Consider the following 16,061-nt stretch of genomic DNA (forward strand, 5'->3'; position numbering starts at 1 on the left):
GCTTTAAGTCAGATATGCGAGGAATGTGGAAGGAGAGGGGGACGCGCAGTTTCCAAGCTTGGAGTGAAGCTGGCATGTGAACCCTACCTAGGTGAAACCCGAACCGGGAGAAACCGAAGGACGGTAGTCTCAGACGAGCAACCGAATCCAGTGGTAGCGTGACCAAGAGTAGATGGACTGGGATGTCCAATAACGACGCCAAGACCACTTACCATACTAGAGCACTAAGCAGGTACAACGAAGAAGAGAAGGAAACCAAGAAGCCCATCTGACCAGCAAAGGAGAGGATCCCGTCCTGAACGCAGGCCTGGTGATGCTAACCCTCAGAGAAAAGGGTAACGGGGAAGGCGGGAGACCCAGCAGGGATACCTAGAATAGCGAACGGAAGAATTATACTTGTCCCAGTGGGGACCTAATGTTAAAGTTACCGGAGAAGAGTGGAAATCTATACAAGATCACTGATACTTGTCTGAAAGACGAAGTAACAGAGAAAGTTAAGAATCATTACTGGAACACTAATATTCGTCCCAGTAAGACCAAAGAGGTGGAGAAAATTAAGAACCACTACTGGAACACTCATCCTTGTCCCAGTAAGGCTGAAGCGGTGGAGGAGAGTGAATCATTTTGGGGACAGTAAAAGTGAGAATCATTACTGGAACACGTATACTAATCCCACTAAGACCAAAGAGTTGACGAAAAGTGTAATAGTTACTGGAACCTTCATGCTCGTCCCAGTTACTACCAAGTGGTGGAAGATAGTGAGAATCCTTTTGGGAACAACAGTCCTACTTGGCCCAGGCAAGTAAAAGAGTGGGCATTCAATAGAGAAAAAGTCTCAAGTTTAACGAACAAAAAAAGAGAGTTGAACAACATCGAAAGGAGGAAACAAGGTGTAAAGGACACTGTTGAGAAATTGAGAAGCCCAATACCTGAACTATCCAACTTGATCAAAGTAGTTACCATGAAGTACTTGCAAATACCTTACTAAAGTGAACCTGCTGAAAAGCAGAACACATGAGAAGGGAGTCATTCACCTGTGCCTTAGTTGTTTTGCTAGTGACAGGGACAGGTTAGATTAGTTTTGGACAGAGGACGGATCTTCCTTTTGGACTCACCAATGACTGATGAGCACCCTTACTTCGTTTGAATATTCCAAAATGGAAGACATGAATCCTTGTCCTTCTGACCCACCACAATAGCTGGAAGATTAGGATGGTATGGGCAAATGTGTCAAAGGTTGCCAACAGAATGATGGCCCTGGCACCGTTGGTGTCTAGTATTACTCTAAGGTCATCAACTGCTACGACAAGAACAGAATCCATATTTTGTCCCAGTCTAAATGCAGCTGGTTGGTTAGCGAGCGTGTTAAAATCAACTAGGGATTGTAGTTGTTTACTAAGCACTTTGTCAATACCTTTTCCAGGGGCAGAAAGATGAAACTTGGAGGGTGGATGTCTCCTGGATCATTTTGCTGTTGCAAAGTCAGCAGTGGGTGAACCACTGCACGTTTCAGGCTTGTTGAAAACATTTCCTAGGATAATGATAGGTTTAAATATTTCGCATATTCTCCCTGATACAAACACTGATCTGTTTGATGAGTTTGGGTGGACACGGGTCTCTCTTGGAGAGCTAGTAGCCATTCATCTCTAATACCACATAAAAGGCCTGAGGGGCTAGAGGGAGTGAAGGAGGATGATATGTTTTTACCCTCCTTATCCCAAACAGTGATATCAACTTTGGCCTCAGGGACAAGCGATGACGCCAAGGTAGCAATGTACTATCAGTGCTACTTCAGTGTGGATACAGTCAGCAAGTATCTAACAAAGCACCAGAAATAGGATTATTGGATCCTGAGCAACAAAGGTTTGTATTTCTCAGAGTACCGTGAATATTGGATATTGGCAGATTGGATCTCTGTTGAAAAGAAAGACTCTTCGATTTAAAGAGCCTAGCTTTCTATTAACGTTGTTTATTTTAAGCTTTTTTTCTCGAATCTCTGGGCAACAGCTCCTTCTCTATTTACATGCACGTTGTCTAAATTAACTTGAAATCAGAATGTACACAGTGTACCATTTTTGGGATTTTTGAAAATAGTGTACATTTATTTTCATGAATGGGTGTAATGCATCAAAAGCCTCAATCAATTCAGAACGATAGGGAAAAACAGTAGCGATTACTTGTCAGGCAAAATGTGCTTGCACATTCTGAAAGAGCCTTAGCCAGAGATTCTACGGTAACTACCTACCATTTTTCTACTATGTACTTTTACTTGGTCTCTTTTCTGGTTTTCTGGGGTAGGATGCAGTAAACAGGAATGCCATAATGATCAGTCCAACTTGAAAGGGAGTGGGGCAATCCTGTAATTCTAATAAAAAATAAACATTGAGTGAATGACCCACGCTGTGCTTTCGACCAGTCAGTTGATGGCTTACATCTACATCTGCATGATTACTGCAGCTGCCTTTTATCGTGGGTTATAGTCAATGGGAAAAATGCGGTATACGTCGCAATTCTGTACAGGGGCGGGCATGTTGACTCCACCAGGAGAGTGAAGGCTTACCAAAGGAACCCCCCCCCCTTAGTATCCAACACTTCAATGACAATAATAATAAAGCACAAACAGATATCTTTAGTGATATGTATACGGCACAAGGTATGAGAACAGTAAACTATTTATAAACATATGTACCCTTACTTCTCAGCCTCAAATCCTCTAAGATAAGTCTGGATGGTCGGAAACTTTAACAGTTTACTCAATGAGCCAGGCAATTGCAGACTGCATCAGTGCCAAAAAGAATTGTTTTGGGAGGATGCGGTTTCAAAGATTGATGAGATTTTTGGTCTTGAGCGGCATAGAACATCTTTCAAATCCTGCCTGGGTGACCTGGCTACAATGCCAAATTGATAATTTGAGGTTGTTGCACAAGTATTTACCATGGTCCAACAATTACACAGAATGTTATATACCTATGCATTCCTAGGGCAGAAGCCCAGAGATATTTGGGATATTTCAGACGATTTCTGTCCAGCTGTGCGGAGGACTCTTTTTTTGAACGGTTCACCCTTGTAATGAGTTCTACTAGCTGGATCGCTTGTTTCTTGGATTGTGTTTGTGTAGTTATGAATTTGGAGTGCATTCGTTTTTAGTTCACATTGAGTTGCTTGATGAGCACATACATAACGCTGCAATAAAACCATTCCGCTCTGCTTTAGTGCCCTAAATTCCGTTGGTGTGTGGGAGGAACCACCTGTAGAAAAGGTGCAGTTGAAAAGTTGCAGGTATAGATTAAATCTGCAGGTGTAGATTAGGACTACAGACAGAATAATTTGGGAAGATTAGACGACGACTGCCTTTTTGATGTTTTGCTTTGACACATAAACAAATAAATTAAGTGAAACGTTTAAAAACCAAGTCTGATTTATGCCAAGTAGGAAAAAGAGAGGCATGATGGTGGGCGAAAATGTTAGAACTGGCATGTATTTTTTGTTAAAGAAATATCAAAAAAGCAGTTGTCAATTTTAAATCCATTTCTCAGACTTAGAAAGTCGTCAATCTCACATATACCCATTGATACACGGTGAGAATAACACAGTTTTGGGGAGATGGTTGCACAACCCTCGGGTGAAGGCTGTGTAATCATCTAACCTATGGTTAGATGGTGTGCCCCACAAAAGAAAAAAACAGACTTTCCAATGGTAGCTGTAGCAGAGCAGTCAGGCTTAACTTCAGGAGGGAAGAAGACTAGCTAGGAGGCACAATTAAACCCAATGGGCACCACCTGATATACTGAAAATATAAGGTCACAAATATAAAATGTTTATGTTGGGTTCAATAAGTACTTAGGTTACACAGAACGCACAGCAGAGCAGAGTGTAGATAAGTAAACAGGAAAGGGCGGGTGAAGGCCTAACTCACTCCTTAACCTTGCCTTGAATGCCCTATACATATAAGCATCAGGCATAAAACAAAAATTTAACAAAACAACCTAGACAATATTACACACAGTAATGATCACCATGTTCAGGATCAGAGGGTTCAGCACTTGTTTCCCATTACATGCAAAATAAAGTGGTCTACATAATACAAATGCATGTAACACAGTTATGTACAGCACTGGAGAGCACAATGTCCAACACAGCCAGGGGGGGCTAGAATGATGAGGATATTTTTTTTTACGAAGACAGTACCTAGGCCCAGAAGTGCCATCAAGGAGGGAAACTGTAGCGATACAATGTATATCCTATGAAGGAGTGTAACGTACAGATGTAAAAGTCCCTAATAAATCAGGAAAAGTCTCTTAAAATCCAGAGCTTGGTGAGGAGCTCCAGGTCCCATAGGGGAACCCTAGACAAATGCTGCAGTCCAGGTAAGTACCTTGTACTGTCACTTGTAGTTCCAGTGATGGGAACAGTGGGCCATAGGAAACAATATGAAAAGCCAGGTAAGACTCAATTTCTTTCCGCAGGTAACCCGAAGAAAGCAATCGACCCCAGGGACACCAGCGGAGACCCAGAAGAAGAGATCCAGTGGAGGGTCTGAGACCCAGCAGTAGTCCCAGGAGCAGAAAAGCAGAGCAGGTTTCAGCCTCCAATGTCATCCAATGGGGACATGCTGTAGAAGGGGACCAGCAGGACCCAATGTCCACAGACCATGTGGGCCACTGAGAGTATACTGAATAACCCTTCAACCCAGGGCCAAGAGGTTAGAACCAGAGTGGTTGCTTCCAAAACGTCCATTCCCAGTAAGAGAAACAAGCCGGTACGTAACGACTTCTTTTTAAGGGGCGAAATGAAGGCTATAGTCACACATGGATTGACACCCCGAGTCAACCACAAGCCAAATGGCCCAAAAAAAGAAAACCGGAGCGGGACCCATCATCCAGAAATTGAATAAAGACAGATGGCTCCAGGAGGACGGCAGAACCTGCCTGCAGCAGACCCAGCAGCTCAGCAGGCAAACATGGTCAGCACACCAACAAAAACTGCCCCTTCAGCAGGACAATAGTGGTGGTGACCAGAGATGGCACAGGCAAGCAGATTAAGTGGGTTGGGAGAGCCCCAACACCTTTTCGAGGCAGTGCAATCTTGCAAAATCAAGGCGGAATGCCCTGGCGGGAAAGGCTTTAGTAAAATGAAATAAAACGGCTAAGCAAACTTCCCCAGGATGAGAAGCCTGACCCCAGCAGAAAAACAGGACATGGAAATCTCGAGAAGGACACCCAGCAGTGAGGGATCAAAACCGGAGCTATGCTCAGGCCATGGCAGCCAGCCAGCTTGCCAGTAGAGTGACATGATGGAAGTGGGGTACTGTGAAGAAGAAGAGTGACGTGTTGGTGGTGGGGGACTGTGACGAGGAACAGTGAGTTGGTGCTAGTGCGAGACTGATGAGGAAGAGGGATAGTGGTAGTGGGGTGCTGGGACGAGGAACAGTGATGTGGTGGTAAAGGGGTACTGGGACAAGGAAGAGTGACGTGGTGGGCGACTGTGATGAAGAAAAGTGAGGTGGTAGTAGTACTGGGAGACTGACGAGGAAGAGTCATGTGGTGATAGTGGGCTACTGTGCAAGGAAGAGTGATGTGGGGGTAGAGAGGGGCTGTGAAGAGGAAGAGTGATGTGATAGTGGGAGAATGACAGGGAAGAGTAACGTGGTGGTAGTAGTGTACTGTGATGAGGAAAAGGCGGTGGTGGTAGTGGGGTGTCTGATGAGGAATAGTGAGTTGGTGGTAGTGGGATACTGCGATGAAGAGTGATGTGGTGGTAGTGGGGTACTGTGATGAAGAGTGACGTGGTGGTAGTGGGGGACTGGTACGAGGACGAGTCAGATGGTGGTAGTGGGGGACTGATGAGGAATAGTGAGTTGGTTGTAGTGGGATACTGTGATGAGGAAGAGTGATGGGGTAGGAGGGACTGTGACGGGGAAGAGGGACATAGGAGTATACAGGTAAGATTACTATTCAAGACTGGGACGTGGAAGAGGGATGTAGTGGTTGAGGTAGGATTACTAATGAGGTAGAGATATGAAGAAGAGGGAGGTGTGATAATGTAGATAGCCAATCAAAACAAAGGATATAGTAAACGAGCATCGGCTTCCCTCTGTCTTTCTGACTTTATTTTGAAGTCATTAAGAAATTATAACCTTTTTGAACACATTTAAACAGCCCAAAAACACTAATAGCCCCCTAATACTCCCCTCCCACACATTTTAAGTTAATTTTCAAAGCAATCCCTGGAATTACTTTATATAATAAAAACAATTGCTTCCTAAATTAATGTAAAAAACTCCTCTACCCCAACTAGCAATCACAGTAATTGCTACCTCTCAATATATAATAGTTTTGAAGTATGTACTTTTTTTGTGTGCCTTTTATGCCGATTCTCAAACTCAACAAAAAGAAACTACCCTATCCCCAAGCCACGAGCCTTCACAAAGCATCCTTTCTTGCCCTGCACATATACTACTAGCTTCAAAACTACCCTACTGACACCCCTTATATCATTTTAGGGTACTTTCTAAAACTGATTTGAGAACTTGATTCTCGAATCGCATAATGGCAGATTTTCAGATAGGAAAAACCTTGGCACCATCATCGGCATAATGGGAGATATTACTTTTTTAGTACTTGTTCTATAACAAATTAAAAAAACTACCAACCAAGAAAGGGCTTCAAGTGCTTTGTCCCCGACTTGCTTCTTATTTGGTGCAAATCCATTCAGTGGTTTGTACTGTGTATTTCAGCACAAATTGGACATTTTCCCTATGCAAAAATTAATGGAAAAGTGAAAAACACACCCTTTTTTACCCTTTATATCTTTTAAACCGTAATACAGATTAGCATGAACCTTTTCAGTTCTGGGGGCCCGGGCTCCAAATGTCAAATGTCACGATGATCTGTCCTATGGATCAAATGTTATTAGCCATAGAATGTTCACATTCCCTATGGATGATAGGTTTCACCTTAACTATAGGGCGACTAACTTTAACCTATAATATTTATATATGTGTTCATACATACATACATAAACACATACACACACACACACACAAAAACACACACAAGTACATACAGGAATAAGAAGCAAAGAGAAACTGACATATAAACAGCAGCCACCAAGCCATATATTGAGGAATAATATTTCTAAAGACACTGTTTTTACAGCTAGCCCTCCACAGTTGCTCATGAATTTACAGCAGACACTTGCCTTCGAGTACACTTGCATCATGGAGAGCATCGCAGGCGGCTACAGACTAGGAGTAGTGTGGCTTGACGCTTCTTCCCTTTCTCCACCTTGCGCAAGGTCCCTTCCTCTAACTGTTCAGAGCGAGAATGGCTCAGTGTGGTTCGGTGTTGTTTCAGGGACAGGGCTTCCTACCATCGGCTGCTCTGTTGGTGCTCTGCAATTTGTAAACCCTCCACCGGTGCACATCTGAGAGGGCGGACAGTGGTGCACCGGGGAATGCAGAGGCGATACCACCTGCACCCTTGCGAGTACATGGGATTGGGCTGGGTGCCGATTATGCTGGACTCAGTTTGGTGCTCACACATTGCTTCTGCCTTTGTTTTTGCTTCGGATTAGCGGGCTGATGGCCTGCCTTCTTTAACCCTGCCCTTGGTTAAAGTGTGGCTATTAGCAAACAACTTCTTTTCTGGTAGGCTTTCCTACCAACGTGTTCCATGGCTGAGATTATGGATAAGGGGAGAAAAAAGGGAAAACAGGGTGCTGTGAAGGGTTTGTGGCCCCCTTGTCCCGAAATGCCTACCCAGTCACCCCACCCCCTTCGAGACAGACATCAAGCAAAACTCCAATATTCACTTCTCCTACCACTCATATTATTCAGGCTAGTTCCTCGGTTACATCGCTGGGTGGAGGCCTGGAGTTTGCAGAATCTGCTGAGTCCACAATCACTATTCATAAGGCCACTGCTTTTTCCCCTGACAGGAGCTCATGGGTGAGAGGTACGCGCAGTGAGCCCTCGTACAGTGACCTTGGGGACCCAGGCTACTACCCCCGGGTCCCCCCTGATGTCATTGAAGAGGGACTGTGTATCTGATGTTCTGACTCTGAGCCTACGCAGAAAGCAAAGGCTGGACTCAATATGACCTCGTTCCTGGTTAATAGCCCTGCCATTACCAGCGATCAGGATACAAGTGATCAATCTTGTGTCTCTGTGACCCCGAGTATTAAGGAGGGCATGTGTTTTGGAAATGGCTTACTCAATACTGGGGAGACATTTGGTTCCCCCTTACCTACAACTGCATCTCCTGACGTAGAGTGGCTTGAGTTTAGCATCTCCTGACGTAGAGTGGCTTGAGTTTAGCTTGTGTGCTTATGCTGATTCCATGTCTACAGTTTCAGACACTTTGGCTGTGCATTCACAGGAACTGATTACCCCGGATCAATGGATTGTTGTAAAGGTTAATATTATTAACCAATTAAATCTATGCCAAAACTTTGATGATTTTAATAAATGGATGGACTCCCTTGAGAATTACGTAGGGAACTATCCTATTTTTTATTTTTTTATTTTTTTTTATTTTTTGTTTTAATTGTGTCACAATTTTTACAAAAAAGAAGGAAGATCGAAAGTCCTTGTGACCTTGAATTCATCCTGATTTGGTTCCTTTACTTGACTTGCTCTCAGTCCCGATTCTCAGATGAGGAAGAAAAGGGGACTTCGACGTAATGTGATTTTTGTATGTCTTTGGGTATTGGACTTCCCTTCGCTTGTTCGATCTGTTACAAGTTCAGAGCTTTGAAAAACAAGGTCACTCCGATGACACAGCGCCTGTTGTTACCACCGGACAGTATGGCCCACAGATCTTCCATGTCTAAGGTAGAGTAGTTCTTCAGTTGGTCTGCAAGGAATCGATGGCGTTCTGTCATCAAACCTGCGCATTCGAGAATCAAGTGTTTCGTGGTTTCTATTTTGTTCTCGGTTTTGCAGAAGCGACAGATATTGGTATCAGCTTGCTTACGTATAGCCAGGATTTCATTTGTTTTCAGTTGGTTTAGTTTAAACCTCAGGAACAGGCGGCTTAACCTCTTATCAGGGAATTTCTGAAGATAGCCTCGTACCGCGTCTAACTTCATTGGAACACATGGGATATTTGCTGTCAGAGAATAAGTATTGGCGACTTCTTGAGTGTTAATCCAGTCCGCTTCGAGCATTTTTTTCGATACTTTATTGGGATTTTGGATCAGTATCTCCACGTTGAGGTCCAATTCCTTTAAGATGGTCAGATTTCGTTCTTCCCAGATGGAGAGCATACGATTGTCGCCGTTTTGGATTTCCTTTCTGATGAGGTCCAGAACTTTTGCTTCAGGCTTGTTGATTACTTTCCGGTACAACATAAGACTTGCTCTCATTTTTATTACTAAGAGAGATGGTAAACACAGTTCTCTTCTTATTAAGGCAATAGGGGTGCAATTCGCCAGACCCAGGACTGACTGCCAGAAGTAGCTTTCCAATTTCTCCCAGATAGAGTCCGGTGCCAATGGCATTGCGTCCATGCCATAAATCAGGGCCGGCACCACTTTGGCCTTGAAGAATCTCAGCGTTGGAACGATCGAGAAACGACTGTATTTTCTATCCACCGCCTTGGCTTGCGCGGTTAGGCTCTTCAGTTTTGACCATAGTGCTTCTTGCATAGTTTTTTCCTCTTTGTCATTGCTTATCATAATTCCCAGGTATTTAAATGCTTTTACTGTTTCCAGGTCTTGCCCCTCACAGTGCCATGTGAATTTTTGTTTTTTCTTTGCAGACTGTCCAAGAATGAGGATTTTCGTTTTGTCTTTGTTTAGCCTTAAGTTGTTCTTTTCCATGAATACCACCAGGTTGTCTATTTGGCGCTGTAAGCCAATAGGCGTCAGATCCATCAAAATAATGTCATCGGCGTAGAGTAGTCGTTCTATCTTAGAGCCGCCTAATGATGGAGGAAAGTGTCGGATCGCTGCACTTGATTCACCGAAGTCTGCGATATAAGAATTGTACAACGTAGGCGCCAGAGGACAGCCTTGCTTTACGCCTCTTGAGGTCTCAATTTCTTCTGATAGGCGCCCCTCGGCGCTGAGACGAACTCGGATGGAAGTTCCTTGATGTAGTGCTTTTATTGGTTCAAGAATTGAATCCGGGCAGTCTTTGGCTTCGAGTTTTGTCCAGAGGCGTTGTCTATTGACCTGGTCAAAGGCTTGGACCAGGTCAATAAAGACAACGTAGATGGAAAAGCCACCTTGTAAGACTTTGGCTTTCAGAGCGCTCAGTAGCAAGATGTTAGTTGTGGTTCCTGAGTTCCTTATGAAGCCGTTCTGAAAAGGGTCCGCGAGATTGTTGACGCGAATCCAGATTTGTAGTAAGTCTAATACAAGGGATGCGTACACCTTCCCCATCACGTCTAGGAGGGCGATTGGTCTGTACTGGTTAGGGTCATCAGTAGCACCTCTCTTGAATATTGGAACGATGTTAGCTTTCTTCCAGGACGATGGAACTTGATTAGAAAGGTTGCAATTTGAGAAAATTTTACTCATTATGCTGGCCCACAACTCCGGGTGTTTTTTTAGTTCTAGATTGCTTATGCCATCTGGCCCTGGCGCTCTGGAATTGTTCAGTTTCCTTAATTTAATGAGGATTGATTCCTTGTCGTCTGGAATTTCCCAGGGGGTTTTGGCTTTGGGTATCGGCCTGTCTCCCACTTGATTTATATTCGATGATGAAATTGGAGCGAACAATACGGAGAAGTGGTTTATCCAGCGGCTCTCTCCTACATTATTTTGTATATTGTCGTTGATCTTATTTGCGGCACCTTTGATTAAGTTCCAAAAGTCCTTCGGCTTATTTCCACAGATGGCAAGCAACATCTGTTCGGAGTCGTTCTGGTATAGTTTATGCCGATGGTGTATGAGCCAGCTCTTATAGTTAATGACAGCATTTGTCCAGTTCGCCAAAGTTTCGTTGGAAGGAGACTTTTGATACATTTTTTTCAGTCTCCTAAGGAGTCGTCTTTTTTCTACCAGTTCTTTGTTATATGAATGTGAATAGCCAATCTGTGGTTTGGTTACTTTGGCTGATGACATCTGGAACTTGGTTAGTAGAGGAGTGTAGTCTAGGCCCTCCCTGTTCCTTTTAACAGATAGCGGGTTCTTGTGATCGATTCGAGTATAGCGTGCTTCAATCTCACGGAGGCCTTTTTCAGAGATTTTTACTCGTTTTCCCTTCTCCGACGTCTCTATTGGTAAGGAACAGTTTGAAGATTGATCAGTGGACACTAGACCTTCTGTGACTAAAAGGTTGTGGTCACTGAAAGCTGTTTGCACGATCTTAAAAGAATGAATTTCCGGAAGGAGATCTCTTGAGACGAATGTATGGTCGATCGTCCCTTGTTGCTCCCCTCTTTGCCAAGACGGAATCTCGAGATTAGTCTCTTTACGATACCAGTGAAGGTTATACATATCTCTGGCTTCCATTAACTCATCCAGGAGTTTTCCTCTTTTTCTCGCCAGGGAGTTCTGGTCTGTAGGTTTTTGATAATTTCCGATCCCTTCACACTTCGCATTAAAATCGCCATTTATGATTGTGCTGTGATTCGGGTTTTTTCCATAAGCCTCTCCCATCACGTTCTCGAGGACTGAGGTGAATTCATCACTTGTTGTCGACTCGGGGTTCCAGTAAACGTTTATCAAGAGGATTGTGCCCACTTTTGAAGCAACGGAAAGTGTCTTACGTTTTAAGATTGTTGCTTGGATCCAGTATGGTGACGGGAGAGTTTCCACAACATCAACTCCGGAGGCCGCTCCGACCATGGTTAAGAGTCCTGCGTACGGGCGTCCTGCTTCCCCTTTCTTTGCAGCTGTAAAGATGATTTCATATCCATCCAGCTGCGGTTTGGAGGTCAGCCATGTTTCTTGGAGACACATAATGTCGAAATGCCCTAGGTTCACATCAATTGCTTTAGTTAAATGCCAAAAGCCCCTCGTGTTCCAACAGCCGAGTTTTAGAAGCTTCTTTGGTGGTGTGTTACCATCAGTTAGTTCTTCCTGGATTGACGGATAGTAAGTCGCGTCAACCACTGATCGTGGCTACTGGTTACCTCGCAGGGTCCTCTTAGAGTTGGGCCAGACCCAAGGCGTTGATTGATTTGACCCTGTTACATCATACTTGGTTAGAGCTTGTCCATTCCTTGGGAAACCGGGATGTCTTTCGTTTAGTGTTTGGTGCTGTTCCGTCCGTCCTTCGCCTTCTGGGGCGTTGTTATATTTTTTTCTTGAACCCTGGTTGGATTTTTGCGTTCTGTGCGTGTCCGTTTTTTGCTCCTTATAGACCGGACGGATATGTTCCATCCTGCTGATATAATGAACACACATGTCTCTTTTCGGTGGTTTAGGAGTGCTGGGGTTGGGTATTGCCCTACCCACTTCTAGTGAAGAGTCCGTTTGTTTATTCAAACATTTTATTTCCACTAGTTCATAGCCCAACCGCAGGAGGGTTTCAGTTTCCTTCAATAATTGAGATTCGATGTTCTTGGATTTGAGATGTATATAGGAATAATCGGATCTTCCAGACGTGCTTGGCTCCACCATCCAGAGGTCCTGGTTTCGAATATGTCTTAAGCTTGGAATTTGCCTTAGGATTTTTAGGATGTTGGTTCTGTTCATGGACACTCTGCCCGAATTTGGGTTTGTGCTTTTCAATCTTAGAATACAGTCGCTTACTATTTTCTTAGATTCCATTTTTGGGGGTTTCTCAGGTTCCGTTCTTCTAGTGCCTTTAGAATTCGATTCCACCCGAGGGGAGTGTTGCACATGTGCGGTTACGTTTCTGCGCCCCGTTTCCACCTTCCAGTTTGAGGTTTTTGTATCAGTCGTCAACTCGTTTCGTCGACGATGTGCTGGCTCAGGTGAGGGTCGGGCGTTTCTCCAAATGTTCGGACTTGTTCTATGCACTGGTTCCGTTCTTTTTGTGCACGCTGAGTTCAACCTTGGTTTCGATACCTCTCCCAGTCGCAGTTTTTGTTTTTTTTTAATTTTCTCTGAGTACTTCGGCGATAATGCCGGGTGGTCATGTATTTGGAATTTGATCGGAGGTTCCTTGTTAGGGGTATCTACTTCCACTTCCCCCACTTTTCTCTTCGGGGTTTTCCTGGTATTGTTTTCGTACCCAATCTCATCTATGGTTATCGAACTCCAGTCTGACTGGTCATCCACCGTGAGAACTGGGTGTGTTTTCTTTGCCTGACTGCCAACTACTTCAGTGGCCCGGATCCCGCATGCAGAAATACCCTCCTTTGGTTCAGACATAGGGGTTACTCTTCTTGCAGCTGTCTTTGTTCGCCGCCGCGGAGCTTGTGGGCCAGACACCACAGCTGGTGTGTTCTTGTCTTTCTTGGAAGTAAGATGGACAATCGACTTTTGCTGAGAGAATATACCATAGGAAAAAACCTTAGGGTTATTTCGGAGGCCTTTGACAGGCCTACTCATTCCTTCACCTGACTTTGTATAGGAGAAGGGATTTGATGCGTGTTTGGTGAGTTCTTCTGTTACCTCGTTTGAGCGATCAGCCGTGGAGACTTCATCCTCTTCCTCTATTATTGCAATTATTTCATCTAGAGGATCCTTCTGTTGCACCGTTGCTGCTGCACTTTTTCTTGTTTTTTGTTGAGCAGCTGTTAAGTCTGTCTCAGAATTGGCAGTCGACGTTAGTGTCGGATTTCTTTCATTGCAGTCTGGCCCTCCCTTGGCGTTTTCTCTGACCGGTGTGAACAGCTCCAGAGGGTGCTGCATTATTTTGGGATCATTCCTGATGGGCTGTCCAACTGCCCTGGGTTTCGGGATGCCTCCTGTCCCGACAATGTACCCTTCCAGATAGTTTAATTTTGACTGCATAGAGGTCAGCATTGACATCTGATCGCGGAGGATGTCATTTAGGCTCTCATATAGCTTACTGAAAGGTGCCATCGCGATTGTTACAGTAGACATAATGGTCATTATGTCAGCCTTTTGTTGAAAAGGGTCTTGTAACGATGGTTGTTGTGTTTCACTCAGTCTACGCATGCGTATGGGAGTGTATACCAGCGTTGGGGTTTTTGCTGACTTTGTAGCACTTGCCCGTTCACACTCATCGTGCTTAGGCTCAACTGATGGCTTTGTGTTTCCTGACCTCAGAGATGAGCATAGTGCAGTTTGGGAGTCCGATCTTTGTAAGCTTGTGCTTGTCTCGTTTCCTCGCTCAGAGGATGTCAGGTGCTGAATTGGTGCACTATTCGCAGGACTTTGGAAAAGCTGGAGAATTGTTTGTCTTTCGACTGAGCTTGTACTTTTGGCTCCAAGTTTCGCAGGGGATGGGCAGTCCCTCGCCTCCCCGTTCAAACATTGTTCTTTTCTCACTGTTACAGTTTTGTTGGTATAGTGCCATCTCAGTGCCGGCAAGCTTTTTGTCAGCGTCTTTGTAGAAGCAGAGTCCGGAGATTTTAAAGGTGTAATCGCTTCTTCTGCGCAGCTTTTTAATGATGTCATTTCTGTTTCTGTTTGCGAGCAACTTTCCAAGATTTCACTGTCCGACAACTCCTGCTGCCTATTCAGTCGAGTTTCTAATTTCTTTTTAAAGAAATCATTCATTGCTGCGACAGTAAAAGGCATGCCAGGTCCGTTCTTTGGGCCCATTTTTTTACTTAAGGGTGCTTTTGGTTTTAGGGTCATTCTTCTTCTCATCCTGTTAGGATTATGGCGATATATTTTGGTTGGTGCGGGAGTAAGTTGTTTAGACACACCATCCGTTTGAGGTCCTTGTTTGTCTTTTTTTTTCTTTACTTGAATTGCCTCCCCATCCTGCTTTTTTAGCATCGTTTGGTCGGCCACTGCATGTGAACCAGATACGCTGGAAGTGCCTGGCCCATAGCCGTGGTCAACTCCGTCCTGCGGATTGCAAGAGACAGGAGCGTGCAAAGGATTGACATTCTTGAGGTCTTTCGACACTGGGATGATTCCAGTGAGTCTGTTGGTGATGTCTATTGATTGGGCGTCCTCTGCAGTGATCTGGGCTTCAGTTGGACTCTCCAGGACCTCGCTCGCTTGCACGTTGTGAACTATAGCAGTGCATAAAGTTTCAGTTGAAAAATGCGTAGCATTTGTCAGTCTGATTTTTTCACCTTTTTTGGGAGTTGTTGGAGTCGTAGTTTGCTGCGTGCGGTACTCCAGGTTGCTGACCCCGCTCAGACTCATAGCAGTATAGGTTTCAGTTACTTTGTTACTGGAGCTGTTGTTTTCCAGACTAGATGTTTCGTTTGGGGTTTGTCTCTCCGGAGCTAATGGATTACTCGAAGGGTTCGACTCCTCCTCCACACGGGAGGTAGACAGGGCTTGCAAGTTTTGCTCAGCCTGGACTAAAGAAGCTGGTTTCGAGGACATGAGATCCGGCTGAATTTGATAAGCCACTCGAGGTGGCTGTGAGCCGGGTGGCTCCTCAGATGGATTGGCCAGAAGAGACTCATCACATCTCGACAAATTCATCCTCGGTGTCTTCGCTGTCTTCACCGAAAAGTCTGGCGAGGAGTCAGGCGGGTCTGACGAGATTGTCCGCTTCGGTACCCGCTTCGGTACCGAAGACTTCTCGCCCCTCCTTTTCAAGTTCGGTTTCAGAGCACTGGCCTCCTTCGGTGCTTCCTTCGGTGGCCGCAGGACGCGGCGGGTGACCTCCATTTCAGGAGCGGGTGGCCCGGTAAGACTAGGAGCCACAGAGGCTGGCGGGGAGGCCAGCACAGGAGACGAGGGACCAGACAAGGGGGAGGCAGAGAAGGATTCCACCTCCAGGGGAGGGGAGGGTGCGGGGGGGGGCGTCATGCCTGCCCGATTCCTAGTGCTGTATTTAGCTTGGTTTGCTAAGTCCTGGGCCCCTCGTCCCTAGACCTTGTAATAGAGGTTTATTCAGGAATGATCACCGCCCCGTCACGGTGGCCGAGGAAGGTCACAAATCTCACAGAAAAAGGACTCACCACACAGACTGACAGGCAGGCAGGCTCCTCCACTCCTCCACTCCCTGCCACGGTCTGCCAAAGTCTGCAGTCACTCAGCAG

General features: G+C 45.1%; 1 protein-coding gene across 1 annotated transcript in view; it reads right to left on the minus strand.

Annotated features, from left to right (window-relative positions):
* Window positions 1-16,061, minus strand: part of SNAPC3 (small nuclear RNA activating complex polypeptide 3) — a 382,446-nt gene that overhangs the window by 249,700 nt on the left and 116,685 nt on the right. The gene's annotated exons all lie outside the window — the stretch shown is intronic.

Source organism: Ambystoma mexicanum, chromosome 6p (genome assembly GCF_040938575.1).
Source record: "Ambystoma mexicanum isolate Mex_15411 chromosome 6p, UKY_AmexF1_1, whole genome shotgun sequence".
Classification (NCBI taxonomy): Eukaryota; Metazoa; Chordata; class Amphibia; order Caudata; family Ambystomatidae; genus Ambystoma; species Ambystoma mexicanum.